A 24,237-nucleotide genomic window follows, 5' to 3' on the forward strand; every position below is an offset into this window, starting at 1 on the left:
AGTAGACATAAAATCAAAGTGTGTTCTCTACCTTCAAGGAAATGCCAAATGATAAGAATACAGTGATACAACAAGCATAATAATGTAAAAGATCTGTAGTATGTTTTCTTACAGAGTGATCTGAACTGTCATTTGCTTGATGTCTGAACAAACATATATATATAGCAGGTTATATCTTTGTATCTTCTGATTTGTACATTAGCAGCTAAACTGTTGAGTAATGCCTTTGAATAATCACATGGGCACAGACTATTAGAAAAGATTAGATTTGTCATCAGATTTTTTCAGCTCAGTTGAGTTATTTGTGCATTATCAGAAGATGAGGATTGCCTGAGTGCATGTAGCTTGAAGCCACTTTCAATTTGCCTCAGGATCAGCAAATAGACCCCTAGCTAAATGCTTCCAACACATTGATTGTGAAGAAAATTAATGAAACTCGTGAGTTCAGGACTATTGAGGGAGACAAAATTTATTTTATGACTCTGTGACTACAAATGAAGGCTGCCATCCTCCTTTCTTATGATATAAATGTCAAGAAATTAGGTTCCTTCATGCTAAACATCTCAGTCCCACTACCGACGGAGTTTAATTGCTTATAAGACTATTTTAATGTCTATATTTGATTTGTGACCATAATGTTTATTAAAAAAAGATATATTCTGTTTATTTACTGTTTACCAAAAAGTATATCTATTTTTCCTTTAATCCTCACAAGAACACTATCAAGCACATATTAGTGTTATTCCCAATTTATACATGAGAAAAATGGGATATAGAATTAAGAAAATGGTCCATGCTCATGTATTCAATAAGTGGATGAATTAGGGCTTAGTTACAGGTTAGTTACCAAATGAATGTCTGTGCCCTGCCCCCAATTCATATGTTGAAATCTTAACCCCCAATATGATGGTTTAGGAGGCAGGGGCTTTAAGAGATAATTACAGTTGACTCTGAACAACACAGGTTTGAACTGCAGCAGGGCCACTTACACAATGATTTTTTTTTCAGTAAATACATACAGTACTACAGCTCTGCGGTTGCATGAATCTGAGGATGCGGAACCATGTGGAAGGCCCACAGTAAAGCTATACTCAGATTTTCGAATGTGGGGAGGGCCAGCACCCCAACCCCTGAGCTGTTCAAGGGTCAGCTGTAGATCATGAGGGTTGATCTCTGATGAGCCAAATTTGTATCCTTTTAAGAAGAGACAGGAAAGATGATTTCTCTCTTGGCCATGTAAAGATACAACTAAAAGAAAGCCATCTGCAAACCAGGAGGGGTGTTCTCACCAGGTACTGTGTCTGCCAGTACCTTGATGTTGGAGTTCCCAGCCTCCAGAACAGTGCTGAGACATAAATGTTATTTATGCCACACAGTCCATGGTATTCTATCACATCAGGCTAAACTGACTAAGGCAAGGTCTAAGCTCTAAAAGCAACATTGTATGCTGCCTCATATTAAACTTTATTATCTCATGTGTGAAGTGGATAACACTTATGTAAGATAAAATCCACATAAAAAATGCTCAATAAAGATTCATGGCAACAATTTGTACATGTGTTACTACCAGTAGTGCTACTTACTATGTGAAACCCAAACCTCTATTGACTGACTCTCTCTTTTTCACAATAGCTATGTAAAGTTGAAACTGATTAGAGGAATGTTTGATATATTTATGCAGTATGAAATTGTCCCAGTTCAATTAATTTGTTATTGAATGTATAATCATATGTTTTAAAAATGTTACAATCTTTTCTTCACACATATATATGTATTCTGATTTGACAAAGTGTGATTTTGAGAACATATTTGAATAAAAGAGATTAATGTATATTGGTAATATTTTATATTTTTTGTTGGTTACTAGTCACCATTATTTCATTTATTTATATGCACAGATGGCATCTCTGATTATGTTGAGGTATTTATGTCTCACCACACAAAATTCTTTACTTGAGGTTAAGAGAAAGCATATATACTTGCTTATACCTTTATGAATTTCATAATTATCTTAAACTATAATGGACCACTCATTGATTTTTTTAATAGCATCATTTCCCATTATATAGTCTTAGCAGTTTTAAGTTTAGTATACTATAAAAATTTAATGGGCATATTATCATTTCTTCTACTAAACAAGGATGGAAATATTGAATAGTCTTAATGTATCTAGAGTCATTCCAACTACCTGCATGTTTTGTTCAACGGTAACTACTTTGTAGATTAGACAATACTTAAAAGCAAGATCATACATTCCCAGTTTAATAAGGATATTATATTTTAAAACTAATTAAACTTCAAGACCAACTGTATCTTTCATATACATATATATTTCATAATATTCTATGTTATAAACCATATAAAGTTATGTGAATTACTGTTCCATTATATGCTTATGTTGGTAGATTTAAATTCTAACAATTTGCTTAGTATGCAAATGTATAGGATTCCCTCAGTATCTGTGGGGGATTGGTTCCAGGATCAGCCCATGGATACCAAAATCCATAAATGCTCAAGTTCCTTATATAAAATGGCATATTTTGGAGATTAATCCTTTGTCAATTGCTTCATTGGCAAATATTTTCTCCCATTCTGAGGGTTGTCTTTTTGTTTTGTTTATGGTTTCCTTTGATGTGCAAAAGCTTTTAATTAGGTCCCATTTGTTTACTTTTGTTTTTATTTTCATTACTCTAGGAGGTGGATCAAAAAAGATCTTGCTGTGATTTATGTCAAAGAGTGTTCTGCCTATGTTTTCCTCTAAGAGTTTTATAGTGTGTGGCCTTACATTTAGGTCTTTAATCCATTTTGAGTTTATTTTTGTGTATGGTGTGAGGGAATGTTCTAATTTCATTCTTTTACCTGTAGCTGTCAAGTTTTCCCAGCACCACTTATTGAAGAGACTGTCTTTTCTCCATTATATATCCTTACCTCCTTTGTCATAGATTAAGTGACCATAGGTGCATGGGTTTGTCTCTGGGCTTTCTATCCTGTTCCATTGGTCTATATTTCTGTTTTTGTGCCAGTACTGTACTGTCTTGATTACTGTAGCTCTGTAGTATAGTCTGAAGTCAGGGACCCTGATTCCTCAGGCTCCATTTTCCTTTCTCAAGATTGCTTTGGTTATTCTGGGCCTTTTGTGTTTCCATAAAAATTGTAAAATTTTCTGTTCTAGTTCTGTAAAAAATGCTATTGGTAATTTGATAGGGATTGCATTAAATCTGTTCATTGCTGTCATACAGAGTGAAGTAAGTCCAAAAGAAAAAAACAAATATCATATATTAACGCATATGTGTGGAATCTAGAAAAATGGTATAGATGATCTTATTTACAAAGCAGAAATAGAGACACAGATGTAGAGAACAAACATATGGACACCAACGGGAGAAAGGAGGTGGTTGAGATGAATTAGGAGATTAGGATTGACATATAATCACTATTGATACTGTGTATAAAATAGATAACTAATGAGAACCTACTGTATAGCTCAGGGAACTCTACTCAGTGCTCTGTGGTGACCTAAATGGGAAGGAAATCCAAAAAAGAGGGGATATATGTGTACATATAGCTGATTCACTTTGCTGTACAGTAGAAACTAACACAACATTGTAAAGCAACTATACTCCAATACAAATTAATTAAGAAATAAAATAAAATAAAGTGGCATAGTATTTGCATACAACCTACGCACATCCTCCTGTATACTTTAAATAATCTCTTGATTACTTATGATACATAATGTTATGTAAATGTTATATAAATAGTTGCCAGTATGCAGCAAATTCAAGTTTTACTTCTTAGAACTTTCTTTTTCCAGATATTTTCAATCCACAATTGGTTGCATCTTGCAGATGAGGAAACCACAGATATGGAGAGCCAACAGCACTAGTTGTTACAGTGATATCCTAGCAATGATCACTTATATTCCCAATCTTGGAATTTGCTTTTAAATTAACTTTTAATGTAGTTATAATGCAATACCATGTTTAAAAATTACATTTTAAAACTTCAAATTATCTTGCTTTGTATGTATTACCACTGCATATGCTCAAAACTTCAACTGTTATTCTTATTTCCTGGTTTATAATGTATCCTTTTATTTGACATCTTTAAGATTTTTCTCTTTGTGATGGATTTTTGGAAGTCCAACTGTGACATATCTCAGTCTGGTTTTCATTATATTTATTCTTCTTAAAGTTTGTGGAGATTCTTGGACAAGTTTGGTATTTTTAATCCAATTTGGAAAATTTCAGCCAATATCTCTTTGAATTCTTTCAGCCCCACTTTATCTCTCCTTTCCTTCTGGAATTCTAATTACATATATTATGGCCCACTTGATACCCACAGATCACAGACTTTGTCCATTTTTTATCAACTTAAGTTTGGATAATTTATATTGACTTATCACCAAATTCACTGATTTTTTTCTTCTGTTGCCAATACTGATATTCCCATTCAATTAATGTTAATTTTAGATATTGTAGTTCTTAGTTTTAGAATTTTCATTTGGTTTATTTTATTATTTTATTTTATTTATTTATTTATTTATTTATTGTGGTACACAGGCCTCTCACTGTTGTGGCTTTTCCCGTTGTGGAGCACAGGCTCTGGACACACAGGCTCAGTGGCCATGGCTCATGGGCCCAGCCGCTCCACAGCATGTGTGATCCTCCCAGACTGGGACACAAACCCGTGTCCCCTGCATCAGCAGGCAGACTCTCAACCACTGCGCCACCAGGGAAGCCCCCATTTGGTTTATTTTAAGAGACTCTATATCTTCCTCAAATTTCCCCCAGTCCTCCTCCAATTTATTTTTCATTTTCCCTACAGATTCTTTAATACATGTACTATAATTACTTTAAAGTCTGTGTATGTTAATTCTACCTTTTGGATTATCTGTTAGTCTGTTTCTACTAACTTTTTTTAATATATGTTATTTTTTACTTTTTAACACATTTCTAGTATTTTTCTGTTGTGTATTGGACATTACAGATGATATATGTGGCAAATCTGGATTCTATTAACTTTCTCTGTACAATGTTGAGTTGCATTAAATTACTTACAGCTAACCTTGACCTTGCAGAAGCTTGGTTTTAAATTTTCATAGAGAGGATAGATTTCAATTTTGCCCATATTCCTAAGGTGAAAACCTTAGTCTTAGGATATAGTTCTTATTTCTAAACAGTGGCCATATCCAGAGTTTTAATGGAATAATTAAGTCAAACTCCTTTAACTTCTCAAGAATTGAACTCTAAAATCTGGATTCCCAATGTAAAGCAGCTGCTTATATCATTTCTCAGCTTTAAAATAATTTATCTTCCCCCCCCACCCCCGAATAGGACTCTAATCTTCCTCTTATGCAGTTCAAACTGAGTGGAATGTACACACAGATTTGCAAGGTCCTACTCTTTGGTTCTCTCCTTGATTGAATACTTTGCTCCTCTTTATTTTCCAACTGGTTTGGAAGCCTGAAATTCTGACTTCTGTTCCCCTACATCAGTAAGACTGATTCTTTCTTATTAAACTCTCTTTTCTGTATGCCTTGGGCTAGGTAGTTCCCTTACGGTGAAAACTGAATTAATGTATTAACATCATCCAATGTGTTTCCTTCCTTTCATGGGTTGAAGTTTCCCTAGTTCTGCTTTTGGTTTCTTTCAAGTGCCTTCAATATTGGCTCCCTCATATTTCTTCTCTCTCTCTCCTCCACTTCTGGAAATACACATTAACTCTTCTTCATTTCCCATTTATTTATCTTTCAATATTAAATTCCAGATAACTGCTTCAGATATATTTTTTGTTCTGTAAATCTCACTTTGGTGTATCTAAAATTTTGTTTACTTTTAAAGTTTCTTGCCCGTTACTAATAGTTTTAACCTTATTTTATTTTACAGTATTTTACACATAATTATTATATATTCTGAATCTAGTAATTCAGATACCTACAATATTTGCATATCTGATTCTGTTTTCATTTAAATTTTCTGGCTCTCAATGGTCTATTGTATATGTTTTTTTGATTTGCAACTGTGAGCTTATGTTTGTTGAAATAATTTCTTTTTATTTACAATACCCAGATCATGTGAATTTATGTTTATAAACTGCCAGTGAAGTTTTCTTCTGCTTAATCTATTACCAAGTTTCAAGGCATACATATAGTGAATGTGTTTGACCTCCAAATACTCCTAACTGGTTCATAGATACATTTATTTTCTTTTTATGTAGGCTATTTTGTTGTTTTTATCTGTGGGATCTGTTAGATAGAATATATATTCAAGTAGCTCTATTAGAAAGAAAAGTTTTTCATAATTTGTTACTAGTTCCATACTCCAAATTCTTCCATGTTCCATGTAAGTCAACAAAGAAACAAGGCAGAAACATTTCCAAATGCTAGAGCCTCTAGATTCCAGTAACAATACCATCCTACAAAGCTACAAATTATACTGATTTTATCATAAAGATTTTTGAAGCAAACTCAAGAATTGGAAGAATGAGTGAAGAGAGCTAAAATTATCTTTTTTTCATAAATAGAATATGTGTTGCATACTGGTTGATTAGCATCAGTGCATATAGAGTAATATGGAGTAGGATAGGTAAATTTGGGATTAACTATCTAAAATAATGCTAATTCATGGACAAATCTCTAAAACTTAAAAATTAGGTAAAATTCAAATGATAGTAGATGGCTGTAGGTGCATTAAAATAGACAGATAAGAGCTGTAGTTAAAAGCAGTCTTCCTTTATCTTTTTTTAAATTAATTTTTATTAGAGTATGGTTGCTTTACAATGTTCTGTTAGCCTCCACTGCACAACAAAATGAAGCAGACATACACATACAGATATCCCCTCCCTTTTGGACTTCCCTTCCATTTAGGTTTCCACAGTGCATTAGGTAGTGTTCCCTGTGCTACACAGTATGTTCCCATCAGTTGTCTATTTTATACATAGTATCAATAATGTATATGCATCAATCCCAGTCTCCCAATTCCTCCCACCCCACCCCTTTCCCCCTTGGTATCCATACGTTTGTCCTCTACCTCTGTGTCTCTATTTCTGCTTTGAAGCACAGTCGATTGGTGTCTGACAGACAACAAAAAAACTTAAAGAAAAAACCCTGATTTAAGTGATCCATGAGAAGAAGAAAGTGTTTTTAGATGGCAATAATCCATGCCATCCCTTCCGTACCCTCCTTTAATAGTAAGCCAAGGCTGCATGAGTCCCAGAAACAGACATGGAAACCATGATGGGGCTGTCTCATGGAGTCACTTTTAAACAGATCCTGACTTAAAAGTTCTCTGTCAAAGAAAAACAAGACCAACTGTAAATCAAAAGCTCAAAAGCTGTGCCATAATTAAATGTTGAAGAAACCTTAACCTCTATCTGGGAATTATAGTGTGAATATATGATTGGCCTAAAAGGAAGACTTCAAATAAAAAAGAAGTTATATATATATCTGTGAGACCAAAGAACATAAAGTCATGTTGTGATACTATTAGCTGTATAGTAATTCCTGTGCATTACATCCTCTATCTTCCTCACTGCAACATGATAAGGACCAGAAACTTCAGTTAGCAAGTCAAGAGAAAGAACAGAGATGCCCAAGAAGGATTTCTACTTCTAGATAGGATAGAGAAAGTCATGAAAGATGATTACTACCATGGTAACAATAAGATAAGCAAATTTTGTTTAAAAAAATCATATTTTTTTCCATACAGCTAACAAACAGTGATACATTCCAGGACACTTCAATAACCTGAATTACAGAGAGAAAAGAGCCATTATAAGTGGGCAGAGAGATGTGGCAGCTTCTACACGGTATGTGGATACTTAGCCTTGGCAAAGTTAGACAGAGAAGCAGACTTGTCATAAATGAGGAGACTTTGCAGGCATGCGGAGAAATCAGCCAAGTCATTAGAACTCCAGGCAATCACCCTTCTCTAACTGAAATAGTGAAATTCTAAAAATGATGATGGCACAGAAAATTGGATGTTGGTATGGATAAGTTCAATGTAATTATAGCTGAAGGCCCAGAATCAGTTCAATTTTGTTCTTGGAGGGACCTGAGTGACCATAATTGTATCCAATAGAAAGAGGAAAGAACTTTTACTCTCTGAAAAATAACCAAGAGAACAGAAAGGTTGTGAATTATTCACTACTGTTCTTTTACACAGTGTCTGAGATATAATTTAGAAATATGTAAAATATGAAAAAAAGCAAGGAAATTGGAACCATAATCAAGAGAAAGCAATCAATAGAAGCAGATCATTCAATAAAGAATGAATAGACAAATAGGACATTAAATAGAAGAACCAAATGGGATTTAGAACAGCAAAAATATAATAATTATTGTATTAAAAATTAACAAAATGAGTCCTGTAGAAGAACACAACTGCTAATTCATGAGGAAAAGCAGATTTAAATGAATCTGTGTATAATTGACAACCTGTGGGATGTCAGTAATATCAAGTGTTTATTATTGTCCAATTAAAAATCCAGAGGGATTAGAATGTGTATGTGTGTATGTGTATTTTGAAATAAGCCAAAAAATTTTCAAATTTGAATTCAAAATAACCCATGCATAACCAGGAAGCTCAGTAGAGCCCAAGCATTAGAAATAGTTAGAAAACCGTACATAAGCTCGCTGTAGTGAAAATGCTGGGGAATAAAATTGAAGCACAAATCCTGAAAGAATCAGGAATATAGTAAGTCCCCTACATACGAACCTTCAAGCTACGAACTTCCAAAGATGCGAACGTATGTTCACATGTCCAATCACATAAACTAGTACACGTGTCTGGTATACATTGTCATGTGCATGCATCTTCTACAAGTGGTTGTGCTTTTGTGTACTTTACTGTACAGTACTGTTGCTGTGCAACGTGAGGAGCTTACTAATGAAAACCTGATGGAATTGGAGGCCCAGAGAAAGGATGAAGAGAGACAAGAGGAGGAAGAAGTAACTGAAGAATGGAAGAGATTCACAATGCAGAAAATGGCAAGGGGATTTTCTTTATTTGAGGAGGCACTGTCAGTTTTTGAAGCACAAGACCCAAACATAGAATGGCACACTAAGGTTGCAGCAGCTGTTCACAATACAATTCAGTGCTACCGTGTCATTTATGATGAGAAAAAAAAAAAAAAAAGAGCTACTACCCAGATATCACTGGATCATTTTTTCAAGTGTAGATAGAATTGAATCCAGCAAGGGACCGGAACCTGTGCCATCAATGTCAGGCATGAGTGAAACTGCAGCTTGCCTTCCATCTACTGTTGCTGACAATCCTTCAGCTCTACCATCTCCCACCTCCTCTCCCCGCTCCAGTCAGTAATTCTTCTTGCCTGTTCACTCGATGCCAGCCCCTGCATGCCAGCTGTTGTACTGTACTACTGTGCTTTTCAAGGTACTGTACTGTAAGACTAAAAATGTTTTCTTAAGTTTTGTATTTGTTTTTTTATGTATTATTTGTGTGAAAATTATTATAAACCTTTTATAGTACATACTATATAATCGATTGTGTTAGCTGGGTACCTAGGCTAACTTTGTTGGACTTATGAACAAATTGGACTTATGAATGTGCTCTCAGAACAGAACTCATTTGTATGTAGAGGACTTACTGTAAAAATATATAATATATACAGGGGAAATAGAAGAATCAGATGCTGATATCTCTTCAGATATCTTGCATTTAGAAAGTATTGAAATGATATCTTTAAAGATCTAGGAGGAAAATGACCATTTCAAAAGTCTGTTTTATTTGTTTTATATAGATATATATAAATACAGGTAAAATCAAGACAGTTTTATTTTAAATAAAGCTTAGATAATTTGTTACCAGTACACTCACATTACAAGAAATGTAAAAGTTTTCTTCATACCGAAGAGAACAGTCACAGTTTGGAAAGTCTACAGGAAGGAATTAAGATTTTCAGAAAGGGTAAAATATGCCGAAACATGAATTTTCCTCCATTTTTTAAAAAATAATTGCCTACTTAATGATTAACTAATAACATGTACTCTGTTGCTTGTAATTTATGCAAAAGTAAAATACATGACAGCAATAGGGCTAAAAACTGGAAGGAGTTAAATCTGTGTATACTGTTGTAACGTTCTTCAAACCTGAAGTTTTATAGTCTTACTTGAAGTTACATTGACTAAGTTAAAAATTAATGGTAAAATACAGACAACAAACACTAAATAAATAAAGATTTAAAGCTGAAAATCTGATAGATGAAATAAAATGAAATGCTAAAAATTTGCTTGATTAATCCAGAATAATGCAGGAAAAATGGAACAAGAAAACAAAAACCAGATGTGACAAATAGTAAAAAGTAGCAAGATGGTTGACTTAAACCTAAATACCTTAATAAACATGAAAATGTAAATTGACTAAACATTCCAAATAAAAACAGAGATTGTATGGTTGGATTAAAAAGCAAAGACAATCTATGTGCTTATTACAAGAGAAAGGCTTTAAATATAAAATTGCAGGTAGGGTAAAATGGAAAATATCTTATGGAAGCACTATTCATAAGAATGCTTCTATGTAAATATCAGATAAAGTAGATTTTAAGATGAAGAATGTTACCAGGGTAAAAGAATGAAACTTCCCAAAGGTAAAAGCATCAATCAACTCATCAAGAAAATATAATAACCCTTAATGTTTACCCACTGATAACAGAGCTTAAATGTATACATAAAGAAAAAGTTGGCAGAACTAATGAAACAAAAATACAAGTAAAAATATTGTTACCGATTTTAAAGGGCAGAAGGGAAGTAATCTCAGTTAATCTTTGAGATAGGGGGTCAGAGTCATCACCATCCCCCACTGTGTGCAGACTTGTTGCAGGCTTATGGACTTCTGGTAATTTTTCTTTACATTTTATCTTGTTCACACAGTTTGTTCACAAGATTACTGAAGGGGAAACTAGGGAAGATATATGGTCATCTGTTAATTTCTTATTCTTCATTTATTCTTCTTTGATCTATGGAAAGAAGCAACATATTAGGCATGGTAGTGTGTGATCAAAATATTTGAAGGGTGTGCTAGGGCCAGAGATGAGTGGAGTATGGGGCTGCCTGAGTTAAGGTTAGTGACAAGACAAAGGGGCTTCCTGCAGAGAACGCTTTCCTGCAAAGAGCTCTTTCCTGCCAAAAGCTGCTCACAAAATTAAGTTTTAAACACTCCTCTTTCAGGAATTAAAATAAGGAGACACATATCAATAAAAATGTAAAAATTCTGAAACATTATCAACCACCTTGACTTAATTGACCACCTATATACAACTACACAACAGTATACTCAGCTTATGAAGATATACTTTGTTTTCCTGAAACACATGGAAAACTAAATGAGATAGACAATATGAAAGACCTTAAAACAAATATCTTTAGACATTTTAAAGGATTTAAATTATACAGAATAGATTCTTTGATCATAACTGAATTAAATTAGCAAGCAATACAAAAGGTACCTAGCGTTTCCCAATTATATGGGAATAAAATTAATTATAAATAATCCATAGATTCAATAAGAAATAACAAGGTAAATTAGAAAACAAATCAAATTGAATGATAATGAAAACCCAGCATTGGAAAACTCCTAGTAACTATATCTATGCATCTATGTATTTAGCTACGTATTTAGCTATCTATGTATCTACCTAAACAAGTGTTTTGAAAAAAAAGGTGTATTTTAGCTTTATATTGTAAAAGTTAAAATGCTCAAACTAGAAAATAAGGATCTAAGATTCCAAATTAACATGGTAGAAATGAAAGATCAAATTAAACTCAAAATAAGTAGAAGGGAGGAAATCATAAATTATGGGTGGAAATCAATAACTTGTGCAAATAATATACAAAAACCAAAAAGCCAAAATCTGGCTTCTTTAAAGATTAATAAAATTGATCCACCTGGATCAAGGCTGATTAAGATGAGAGAAACACCAGAGTGAGAAAATTAGAAGACAGTTCACAATGACCCCTTCTCCTAGGGCAGTTGCCTAGCTGTTGCAGACCTCAGATCATTGAGGTGAGAATCTTCACTTTAAGTTCATGAATTAATTAATGTCTGGGTCTGGTATTTTAATTATTAAGACTATGTTCATGATTTAAGTTGACAGTAGTGCTTCCCTGGTGGTGCAGTGGTTAAGAATCCGCCTGCCAATGCAGGGGACACCGGTTCAAGCCCTGGTCCAGGAAGATCCCACATGCCATGGAGCACCTAAGCCCGTGCACACAGCTAGTGAGTCTGTGAGCCATAACTACTGAAGCCCAATGGGCGTCTACAGCCCATGCTCCTCAACAAGAGAAGCCTATGCACTGCAATGAAGAGTAGCCCCTGCTCGCTGCAGCTAGAGACAGCCCATGAACAGCAGTGAAGACCCAACGCAGCCATAAATAAAAAAAAAATAAAATTTAAGTTGACAGCAGAACATTTAGTTACAAAAAATCTACTAAAGTATCATGGAAATTTCCCAAATTCTCTTCTAGGGTCAGGGCAAGTATTCTATGAGCAGGTTGAATGAGACAATGAGAAGTTCAAAGTTGTTTCTTACATGTTGTATTGTGTCCACTGCAAAAAAAAATGCACAACCTAAAATTTGAGAATTACGTTTTATTCAGGGGACTCCTGGAGTACTTAGCCTGGAGGCTGCCTCTCAGATAGCTCTGAGGGACTGCTCAGAATAGGTAAGGGAGGAGCCAGGATATATAGGAGTTTTTGAAAACAAACAAACAAACAGAAACAAAACAGGTAGTAGAACATCAAAGGATTACTGCTAATTAAAGAAAAAACAGACATCTCAGGTTAATGAATTTAGCACTTTTCTGTGGGAAGATGCAAGAGCCTGGGCTCATTGAAATCATTCCTTTGATATGCACCTTAAATATCTAGGGCGAGTATCGTGTTTTTCTCAATCCTGAATCCCCTCAGGGTGCACAGTTGGGGGTGGCTGCAGTGATAGAGGGCTTGTTGGCTTCAACATCTTTTGTTTACTGATATGGCAGGTGACATTTTTCATCCACAGTCCCAAGAGTTCTTAGGAGTTAGTTCCAAGCAGTAGTATCAATATTTTTCAGAGTGAAAGTCATGTACACCAGGAATTTTTACTTTTCCATACAGAAAATGTTAAGTTAAAAACAGAACTCTAACATAATAAAGTCTCAGGTTGACAACTAATGTTTGTGATCAGTGAATAAAATAAATTTAGTATTTTATTTTTAACTAACAGTTATTTTCAATGCAGTATTAAATAAATTTTAATTTTAATCCAAACCTTGAATTCAAATTTTTTTTTTTTTTTTTTTTTTTTTTGTGGTACGTGGGCCTCTCACTGTTGTGGCCTCTCCCGTTGCGGAGCACAGGCTCCGGACGCACAGGCTCAGCGGCCATGGCTCACGGGCCCAGCCGCTCTGCGGCATGTGGGATCTTCCCGGACTTGGGCACGAACCCGTGTCCCCTGCATTGGCAGGCGTACTCTCAACCACTGTGCCACCAGGGAAGCCCCATATGCTAGCTTTTAAAAAAGTTTATTTTTCAACCAAAGCAAAACTTAAAAAGAAAAGACAATACAAAATGCTTGAAAAGAAAACCTCAGGAATTTTTGCAGTAGTTTCATGGCAGCTAGAAAATTCATTCATACCAAATCAGAGTCTGGATGACCTTGCATTGAGAACTTGTGTCTAATACATGAGGAAAACCAGGGTATGGAGACAAAGGTAGGACAACCTAATGCAGATCCTAAGCCAGCACATCATTCTTACTCATATGTTGCTATGTTATTATAATTGTGAACTGAGTTTTCCATTTAGACCAGTATGCATATATTGGATATGTTTACTAAATAGTTTAAGGAAATTTAACACAAATTTTAATGATTTCAGTGATTTTCAGACTGGCCATTTAACTATGGAAGCAGTGTGTGCAAATGTACTTGAAATACTTTTACTAGAAGGTGGGTTGTACAACTATTTTATGACATATACACCTGAAAGATGTCTTTAATATCTGTTTCCAACCCCCCCAGATTTACAGGAAGGTAATAGAATTGCTTAGAATTTTTAAGTTTTTTCTGATGTTTCAAAGTCACCTAATACAAGTTATGTAGAAATTAAGCAGTATATTTACTTCAAACATTAGGCCCCTCCAAGAATACAAACAAGAGTGAGATACAGGATTCACATATTTCCCAAGGAAACAAATGGACAGTTCTTCAGCAGTTATGGAAGAAAAGGATAACGTGTCCATATAAAGCTCAAAGGTCTGTATTTCTGGACTTTAAATTATCTTTCAATCATACAGGAGTTCTGAAATAAGTGCCTCCTTTAAACTAAAAATAAAGGAATTCAGATAGATGAAATGCATATGGCTGAAAGAGACAATTTGCTCTGTGTGAATTTTGAATACTTTTCAAAGGACTTATTTTTCACTTTCCCTTTTTAAAAATCTTACCCCAAATGTGTTTGGAATGTTCCTTTAATTTTATCCCTCATTTCTATGGCACTCCAAGGCAAATACTCCTATTTTCCCTACTGTCTTCAGTAGGACTTCTGTCCTTTGTAAATTATTCTTACTCGATTCCTGAGATTTGTCACCCTCTTCATGATCACTATGGTGATTCAGCACAGCCCAGGTATTTCTGTTTCCTCTTAGGCTAACTCCACCATAACAGTCTAGATTCTTCATACTCCTCTGCTTTTAGCACAGTTTCCTGAATAAAAGCTTTTATTAATAATACATGTCTTATCCAGAGAAATGCCTTGTCTTGGGGTAGTGGAGGGTTGTAGTGAATAATCATTATTCATCTGGGTGATGATTCACATTCCTCATTGCTGAAGTTTGAGAAAAGTCTTGAGGTTTGCACAGCAGATGCAATGTTAGCTTGAGGGAGTATACTGACTTCAAACATCCTATCAGCTCCTGTGTAAAACTGGGCTACTCTCTCAAATAAATCTTATTTAAACAGTTGAAATGTAAATACATATGATTTATTAGTTTAGTTTTGAGGATACTATTAAGAGGATCAGTTTTGTTCATAATTCAAGAACTTACAAGTATGTTGCATGCTGGATATTTTTTCCTAATAATAAATTGTAGATATCTTTATTTATTAATCCTGTAAATTTTACATCTTTTCAGAGACAAACCATTATTTTGCTAATCTTTGAACATCCAAATCAGTTAATAACTATGGTTTTATAGATGAAAGATGCTTAAATAAAAGCCAAGGGATCTGGGTGCTAATCCTTGCTCTGCCAGTAATTAGCCACCTGACTTTGGATAGGTCATTTCACCTCTCTGGGATTTGTTTTTCTCATCTATAAATTGAACATTACATTTGGATGTAATCTATTATATCTTCTCATCTAAAAAAATATTTTTTTCCTCTGGCAAAATAGGTAACCAGAGCCATAGATTTACTAATCGAAGTCTTTTCTCTCAATGTTATATACAACCCTATACACATACCCTGTGTGTCTACATGAATAGTATGAGCATTGAGCTAAGGCATCACCTAAATAATTATTAATACATGTGTAATAATTCATACATAAATGAATACACACTTACAAACTTAGAATTTTATAAATGATCTTATATTCACCTCTCCTACTATGTTTTGGACCTCATAACTTAATAATCTCTTCCCTATTCAGATATTCCAGCCACACTGACCTCCTGGCTACTATTCCTTCACACTGAGCCTACATCAACCCCAAATACTTTGAACTTGAATTTCCCACTTCCTGAAATGTTATTGTTCTAGATATCTATATCCTTTGCTCCTTCTTTTCCTTTAGGTCTTTGCTCTAATTTCACTTTATCTAAAAAAGAATCCTAATTCATCCTGTATAAAAAGGCATCCACCATATATATATACACATAAATGCATATGAATATATAGATAAAGAGTAAAAGTAGGTAAACTGACTTGAGGAGTATTATTTGGATATTTTGAGGTAATACATACCTAATGGAAGACTGGCTTCCTCTTCTGTGTTTTAATTGCAGAACCATTGCGCCAACTAAGCATATTGTGTTTTGGTGGAAGGAGCACTTTATGTGAAACTTCATTATTGTGATGAGTTCAACTCTACAAACTCATTATATTTTAATTTCTCCACCTGCTAAACCGTGAAGTGATAGAAAATATATGAGTGGCAGCTGCAGAGGAGGGCTAGAACAAACCACCAGGGAGAGCTTGAAATGACATGTCTCCAAGAAGTTTTAGAGGCGAGGAATGTGCAGCTCTCCATAGAAACTCTGGGAGGCAAGAATTCCCTAAGGTGAATGGAGGTTAGAATCCCTGGTGCCTGGGCTCTTATCTTTAGGGAAGTAATTTCAAGTGCCAATTTAAAATACTAATAGAAAACCGGGACAAAGGGCTATAAATGTTAACATCAAAGGAAAGGAAAAAGATTATTGAGAGAAGAAAGTTGATCTTTTTAACAAAAACACTTTTCAATAAACTTTATTGTAAAAGTTGAAGACAATGTGTCTACATGGAAATGAGTGACATCTCAGCTGTTGCATCTCTTACATCATAATGATGTATCCAGGTCGCAGGCTTTCTGAAAGCACATCAGATGAAATCATGACGTAAAAGCAATCTCTCCCAAAAGTCACAGTAAGATTGCCTCTGTTTTTTAAACAGAAACTTGTAAGGTTTAAAAAGTCTCCTCCTTTCCTATATTTCCTTTTGAAGAAATTTTAAAAGACTGCCAATAGAAAAAAAACCCAACCCCCCAAAAAGTACATATGCGTTAAATACAAACATAGAAAAAATATCCTAATTTAAAGCTGAAGATTTTAGGAAATCTCTGAGACACGTGAAAAACCAAAAATATCCAAGTCACAAATCGCATTTACCCAAATATTTACATATAATCAAAAGAGAGAAGGAAAATAAATTGTGAGTTTAATCAAGAAATATGTATTTTTACATATGCATATATTTATGTATATTTATATGAATGCGTACTTAACCCAAATTAGGTTACTAATTAAATATTCAGATAAACAAAATATAGTTTTCTAATTAATATCTTTGACATTAATAAGCCAGAAGTTTGAGAGTTAAAAAGGACTTCTGAGTTCATCCTTCCAAATCCCCCTTCTAATTTAGTCAACCCCTGTACAAATGTGTGCATGAGTTTGTCCACTTCTTTTCACCACATTTCCTTATACTTGTCTAGTCTGAGCTGTGATCATGTTTTTATGACTTAGATTAGTGTCCTGTATAACATCTCTGGTATTAGCATTAACGCATGGAGGAGGCATTCCTCTCAGAGAGATCCTTTTAAATTGTCAGTTATGTCATTATTCCCCTTCTCAAAATCTCTAGTGACTTCTCATTTCACTCATAATAACACTCATGAGCTTAGAATTTTATAAATGGTCCTAAAATCATCCCTCCCACTATGTTTGAGACCTCACATCTTAACAGTCTTATCCTCATTCAGATACTCCAGCCACGCTGGCCTCCTGGTTATTAATCCATAACACTGTGCCTGCTTCAGCTCCAGGAATTTTGAACTTGAATTTCTCACTTCCTGAAAAGTTCTTTCCCCAGATATCCATATTCCTGTACTCTAATCTCACCTTGTCTGATATTCCTCCATATAAAAGACATCCATCTCCCTCAGATCCTATCCACATATCCTGTTATTTTTTCTTGTAACACCAATTCCCACCTATCGTATTATTACATATTTTTATTTATTTGTTTAATAACAAGGGCCTATCAGTTGATATTTATGATGACAGATTGAATACTCAGCAGCATCAGTAGTGAGGTAAACTTTGATTAGAAGGACCCTAAGCTGTTGAACCAATGCATATACTTTATCCCTTCAACAACTGATTCACTTTTAAAGGGCTCATCACACAGGCAATGGGAAGGATGGGAGGTAATGATCCTTTCTTTAAAGTAAACATCCTCTAGTCTACCTGGCTGGTTAAGTGATTTTTGCACAGTGAATGCTCTTCCATGGGCATTAACATGAGACACAAAAATACACATGACTTTTGCCCACTTCTCTAAGTCCATTCATATTTCTCTTCTCTGGTCTCCTTTTATCAGATCTCCCAAGGCCTCTGACAAACCATTCGAGCCATTTGTTACTGCCAAGGCAGTTATGTATATTTTTACCTTGGGCTAATCCTCCCTCTATATAAAATTTAAAAAGCAAATATACCACTCATAACTCAATATTCCTGAGTAGGATTGTAGAGCAACAGCAATTCATTTTCAGACACAAAAATGAGCTGCTATGTCTCCATCTACCCTAGATCATTGAGATAATGGTCTTTTTTAAACACTGTTATGCAGAAATTCTGGATTTCACAGCATTTCCTGAGTTGATACTTGATTGAACTGAACTTGTCATTTTTCTTCATTCTTGACTTCTAAAAGAAATTAACAAAGCAGTTGATAGTTAACAAAGCAATGAATAAAGTTACCAAAGCAGTTATGGAAGCAAGGTGAATAAAACATTTTCAAGTGCATAATCCAAAGATATCCTTCCACCTGTACTTTATCCCAAATCCCTTATAGATGAGTGTCTTAATGTTTGTGCCAGGGGTTATTATAATCTTGCCCCCCACCATCTGGGAGATCTTCCTTTACTGTTTAATCAGTGAGTAAAACAGTTCTAGAATCCTGAGGGTCTGCTTGCTAGAGTTACTGCTATTAATAGTACCTTAGCTTACGTTCCTCTGAATGCACAGCTTGAAACAAGGTCTTGGGTGAACTTAGTTCGTTATATTATCCCAGAGAATAAGAGTCGGGGAAAATAGAGAGTGAGATGGGCAAGGAAAAAAATTCCATATAAGGGAGAAAGGCTTGTTTGTCATCCCCATGAAAGACTTGTTTCAGCTGCGGCCTTCTGAGAAGCACACAGACTGCCTCTCCATCACTTCCTTTTTTCTATTCATTGAGAATTGCCCCTGAATGCCAATGTCCCCATGTTTCTGAGGCCCTCCTGCTGCTGTTAAGTGTTCACTGTGTAGGCGGAGTCCCAGGGCTGAAAATGAAGTGGTGATATGCACATAAAGGAAGGCCCTGACAGCTTAAAGTGAATCTTGGACTGGGAAATCTGTACTGTTACCATTTACCCAAGCTTTGAATGGAATCAGAGATAAGACCAAGATGATGTGACTGAACAACTATTACCGTGGGCCTCATAAATCAACTATTTAACAATTTGGTCAAAGTTTTTATGACATTGAATTCAGGCATGTAAGTGTAATTTTCAGAATGTACTTTCACCCCTTCTTTAATAAAAATTATCTGGACAACACATCCTGTCTCCAGACATTTTTCAAGTCAGTGATTCTACATGATCACAATAAAATTTTAATAGATTGTGAAAAAAACAAGGTAGAAGATTTAAGCCATAGTCTTCAAATTAAAAAAAAGAAGACTTTCCAGATGTTAGCAGAGGCATGGATAGCAAATTTCAGGTCCTCAATTCCATAGGTAGACTTTTCCAAGACTAATAGGACTAAGAATCAATCTACTAGCCCCTGATCTCCACCTCTCCTTCCATAGCTACCTTTTTGCTGTTTTGCAGAGGAAAGGCATTCTTACTGGCATCTTACTATTGTGTGTTATCTCAGGTATGGAACCCTCCAGGGGGACAAACAAAAACACAGTCAGGAATGCATTGCCCCTAAAAGCCAGAGAGATTTGCTAAGACTTGCTGAGAAGTTTGGCTATTTTTTTCTGTTTTAAAATCAGAATTTAGAAGGAGAAAGTTTTCACAGGATACTTATTAACCTATTTATTAGTTAAAAAGTAAAGTTAGATTGTTCTGAAATGAATTACTTCTGCTTTGGTTGGTTGGTCTGATGATGTGAATGGACTCTGTCAACTCCCCTATATGGCAGATAATGTCCAGAAATAAAATAAACTAAATCTCCAGATTCAACATTTAATAAATATATATTTAATGAAATGTTACCACAGAATACATTGAGATACAAGCTACAAAACAGTTCAACCTTAAGATAAAATTCTATTTTTCTATGATTAACTGTGTGAGGAATAGATGATTTACAAAACAAGGGATTAAAGAGTGAACATTTTGAGAATAACTAAGGTTAGAAGAGGATTACTGATTATTATGTTTGCATTTGTTAGAATATTATTAATAAGTACTTTAGTAATACTGGAGGAAATACTCACCTCCCAAGTTATCCAACATAAGTAGGTTAAAATGGAATATACTAAGGTATCAGAGACTTAAAAGGAGTGAGTTGAGGTTGAAGCCTGGCTTGATTCCTGCAATAACTCACGAAAATAGGCCACTTATCTAAGCAAACAACTTATTGATTGAGAATGTACCCCTTCCCTCACAAGGGAGTAGACGGTTGAGGCTAAGCATTTATCCTCATCAGCGACTTTGTTGATAGCTTCATACCATGGCACACAATTTTAATTGAATGCTTAGATAGCAATCAGTGCCTGCCTTGGATTTCTTTGTTTTCTTGAATCTTGTCCATGGAAACAACAACAACAAAAAGAACTCACTTCTTTTAGTTTTGTTCACTTTTTTTAACCTCTCTCATGACAGTTGCACTCTCAGGCTTTCCAGCTGCTTTTATATCCTTGTGTCTGAAAATAAAGTTGTTGAAGCATTACTGTCTATGTAGCCATTATAACTTCATTAAGATTTTCTATACAGATCTCTGTCTCTCTCTGGATAGAATATAATAATAATAATAATAATCATGCCTCAGACATGAAAAAATATTGATTCAAGTTCTGAGTAAAATAAAATTAATTTATTTTTTGTTGGGTTTGTGAAAGAACCCTAAAGGCAATCAGGGAGTGAAGCCTACTGAAGATAGACATGGATCTTAACACAAAATAAAACAAACAAAAGAAAATTGAGACTGCCAAGAAAAATAATGTTTAAGAAAGGCTTCCTTTTTTTTTTTTGTCATTCTCCTATATGTATTTGATAATGTAATCTAATGTGTATTTATGGGCATCTCTGAGTACATACTTCTAGTACATTTTTATAAGCAAATAAGAATTATCATGTTAAAATGTGGTTTTATTGGTATATATGTGTACAGAAGTGAAAAATTCATTTCAGAAAACATAATATATAGTCCTTTGTGCCTGTAAAATTTTAGAGGAGATGGTAGATGTTTATATCAATCAATGATATTTGGAATGACTTCCGGTAACATAGCTCTTAACCATGTGCTAAGTTCCGTGCTACACTTTGTATACATTATTTTATTTATTCTATAATAGCCTAATGAGGTGGGTTGTGTTAGGATCATTTTGCACTTACAGAAACTGAGGATACTAAATGAAATCATTTCTGCATATCTTACAATAAATGAGAGGAACAGAATTTGAATGCTGCCCTGCTTGATTCCAAAGCCTGTGTTCTTAACCACTATGTTTTATAGTGTTTGCTCTGCTTTTACATTACACTTATGGTTCATTCATAAAAATGGCCACTATTACCACATTTCCTTGCTAATAAGAATTATAAGAATCATTGGGGATGGTCTTCTGCTATAAAACTTTGGTCTAAAAAAAAAAAACTTTGGTCTGAGAAAAGACAAAAGTGATCTAATTTTTTTTCTTCTAAGCACTGTTGATTCTCGCTGGAGTTTTCTAAGTGAAGTTTCTAAGTAGAAAACAAGAAGAAACACACACACAGACATGAGAAGCTTAACTCTACCCATCTTATATTGTGCAGGCATTCAAGTGTTTGTGCTGACTAGAAACCTTTCTCTCCTGCTATAATTTACTTGAGTAGATAGCTGCACTCTGACTCCAAACAGATGATATATTTTACAAGCTAAACAAGTCAGTTTCCTTCCTTTCCAGCTGTGCTTTGGATACCTATTCATTTCTTACTACCAAGAAACAGTCTCCTCAAGCTCCTCTCAAGAGTCCTAACCACTCTCCTGGATATTCCCTTAAGTTTTCTTTCTGTTTCCAAGAGCATAATTAGTCTACCATAGAAGGCTAGCCTGACAAAATCAATGCCTATATTCTTAGGTTAGACTTCATCCAGTTTCATAGGGTGAAGTGGGGAGGTGAAAGAATGTCAGAGGTTTCTTTTTTTAAATTTTTATTTATTTATTTATTTTTATTTTTGGCTGCATCGGGTCTTTGTTGTGGCATGCAGGATCTTTCGTTGAGGCGCACGGGCTTCTCTCTGGTTGTGGTGCGCAGGCTGCAGGGTGTATGGGCTCTGTATTTGTGGCGCATGGGCTCCAGAGTGCATGGGCTCTGTAGTTTGCAGCACGTGGGCTCTCTAGTTGAGGTGCATGGGCTCAGTAGTTGTGGCACACCGGCTTAGTTGCCCTGCCACATGTGGGATCCTAGTTCCCTGACCAGGGATTGAACCCATGTCCCTGGCATTGGAAGGCAGATTATTTACCACTGGACCACCAGGGAAGTCCCCTGTCAGAGGTTTCTTTATGTGACTAAATATACGAGTACCTTAATAAAAAATAAAAATAATAATTTTCATGAATGGGTTATTTGCATATAAGAAAGAACTGAAGAAAATTATGTACAAGATAGCATTTCAATTATGCATAGACTAGAAGGAGAATAAGACCACAAGCCAATGCCTTATCCTAAAACTGCATTCTCTTAGTACTGATGATCAAGGAAAGACTTACTATGAATCTGCTGAGGCTAAATTTGTGCCAGTTGTCTATATACTCATTTGCTACTGTTCTCTAAGGATTGTTGGCTGCACTTTTTACATTTTTAGATTTGAATCAGGTTGTTTCCTCTTTTATTCAGTCTCATTACATACATTTAGTTTACTTTGTGTGTATGTGTATGTGTGTATGTGATAGGTACAGGTGTTTGGAGATAAAGTAGTACATTTGTTAGTCATTTAACCAAGAAATATTTTATTGAGCATATACTATGAGCTAGACACTGTTCAGGGTACTGGGTCTATTCCAGTGGTGAAGACTGACAAAGTCTGTGCCCCTTGGAAGTATATATTCTCCTAGGAAGTATATTTAACAAGATTAAAAAGAAAATATAATGCAATTTAAATGTAATAAAAAATAAAGCAGGATAAAGGGATAGGATGTAGTAGAAGTTGGTGATTAATAGTTTAGGTAACAGTGATGTGATGGTTAATTTTATGTGTCAGCTTGACTGGGTCACAAGTGCGGCGATATTTAGTTAAACACTATTCTGAGTCTACATGAAGGTGTTTTCAGATGAGATTAGCATTTGAATCAGAAGACTGAGTAAAGCAGATTGCCCTCCCTACTGTGGGTGCACATCATCTAATGCATTGAGGGACTGAATAAAACAAAAAGGCCCAGGAAAGGAGAATTTGCCATCGTGCTCCTTTCTGATGGAGCTGGAACATAATCTTCTCCTGCCTTCAGACTGGAACTTACACTATCAGCTCTCCTGGTTCTCCAGCTTGCAGAGAGGATCATGGGACTTCACAGCCTCCATAATCATCCTGTGAGGAAACCCCTTATAGTAAATCTCTCTCTCTCTCTCTCTCTCTCTCTCTCTCTCTCTCTCTCTATATATATATATATATATATATATATATATATATATATATACATACATACACACATATATATACATACATATACTTGTGTACATGCATATATATGTATATTTTTATATGTGTTCATTTATATATATATAACCAGTAGACGATCTACATATACACAAACACACACATGTATTTGTATTACATATATATGTATACATGTAATTGGTTCTGTTTCTCTGAAGAACTCTGATGAGTACAGGTTATCAGGGAAGCCTCTGCAAAGGTCCTGAGGAGAGAATACATTTGGTGTGTGAGGAACAGTAAGAATAGTGTGGCTGAACCAAGTCCTGTGGAAGGTGGAGAGTCAGAGAGGAAGAGGTCAGGTAAGGGGGCAGGGTTTAGCTCATGTAGGTACTAAATCACTAGAATTTTATTCTAAATGTGTTGAAAGGTCAATAGATATATATTAAAAACATTGCTGTGGTGATCCTGTGACAAATGAACTCTTTGAGGAAAGAATGGAAGGATTGTGATAAATGGTCCAAGAGTCATAATGATGGGTTGTACTTGAGAGACCATAAAAAGGGGACAGATTAGGGGTACAAATGAAGGTACAATTGATAGATGTGGGTAAAGGATTTTAATAGGTGTTTGAAGAGAAAAGGGATTAAGGATAACTTGTAAAATTGCTGCAGTCAATCTCCAAAGCAGGAAGGACCACC

Source organism: Mesoplodon mirus (assembly GCF_964341445.2).
Source record: "Mesoplodon mirus genome assembly, chromosome: 6".
NCBI lineage: Eukaryota > Metazoa > Chordata > Mammalia > Artiodactyla > Ziphiidae > Mesoplodon > Mesoplodon mirus.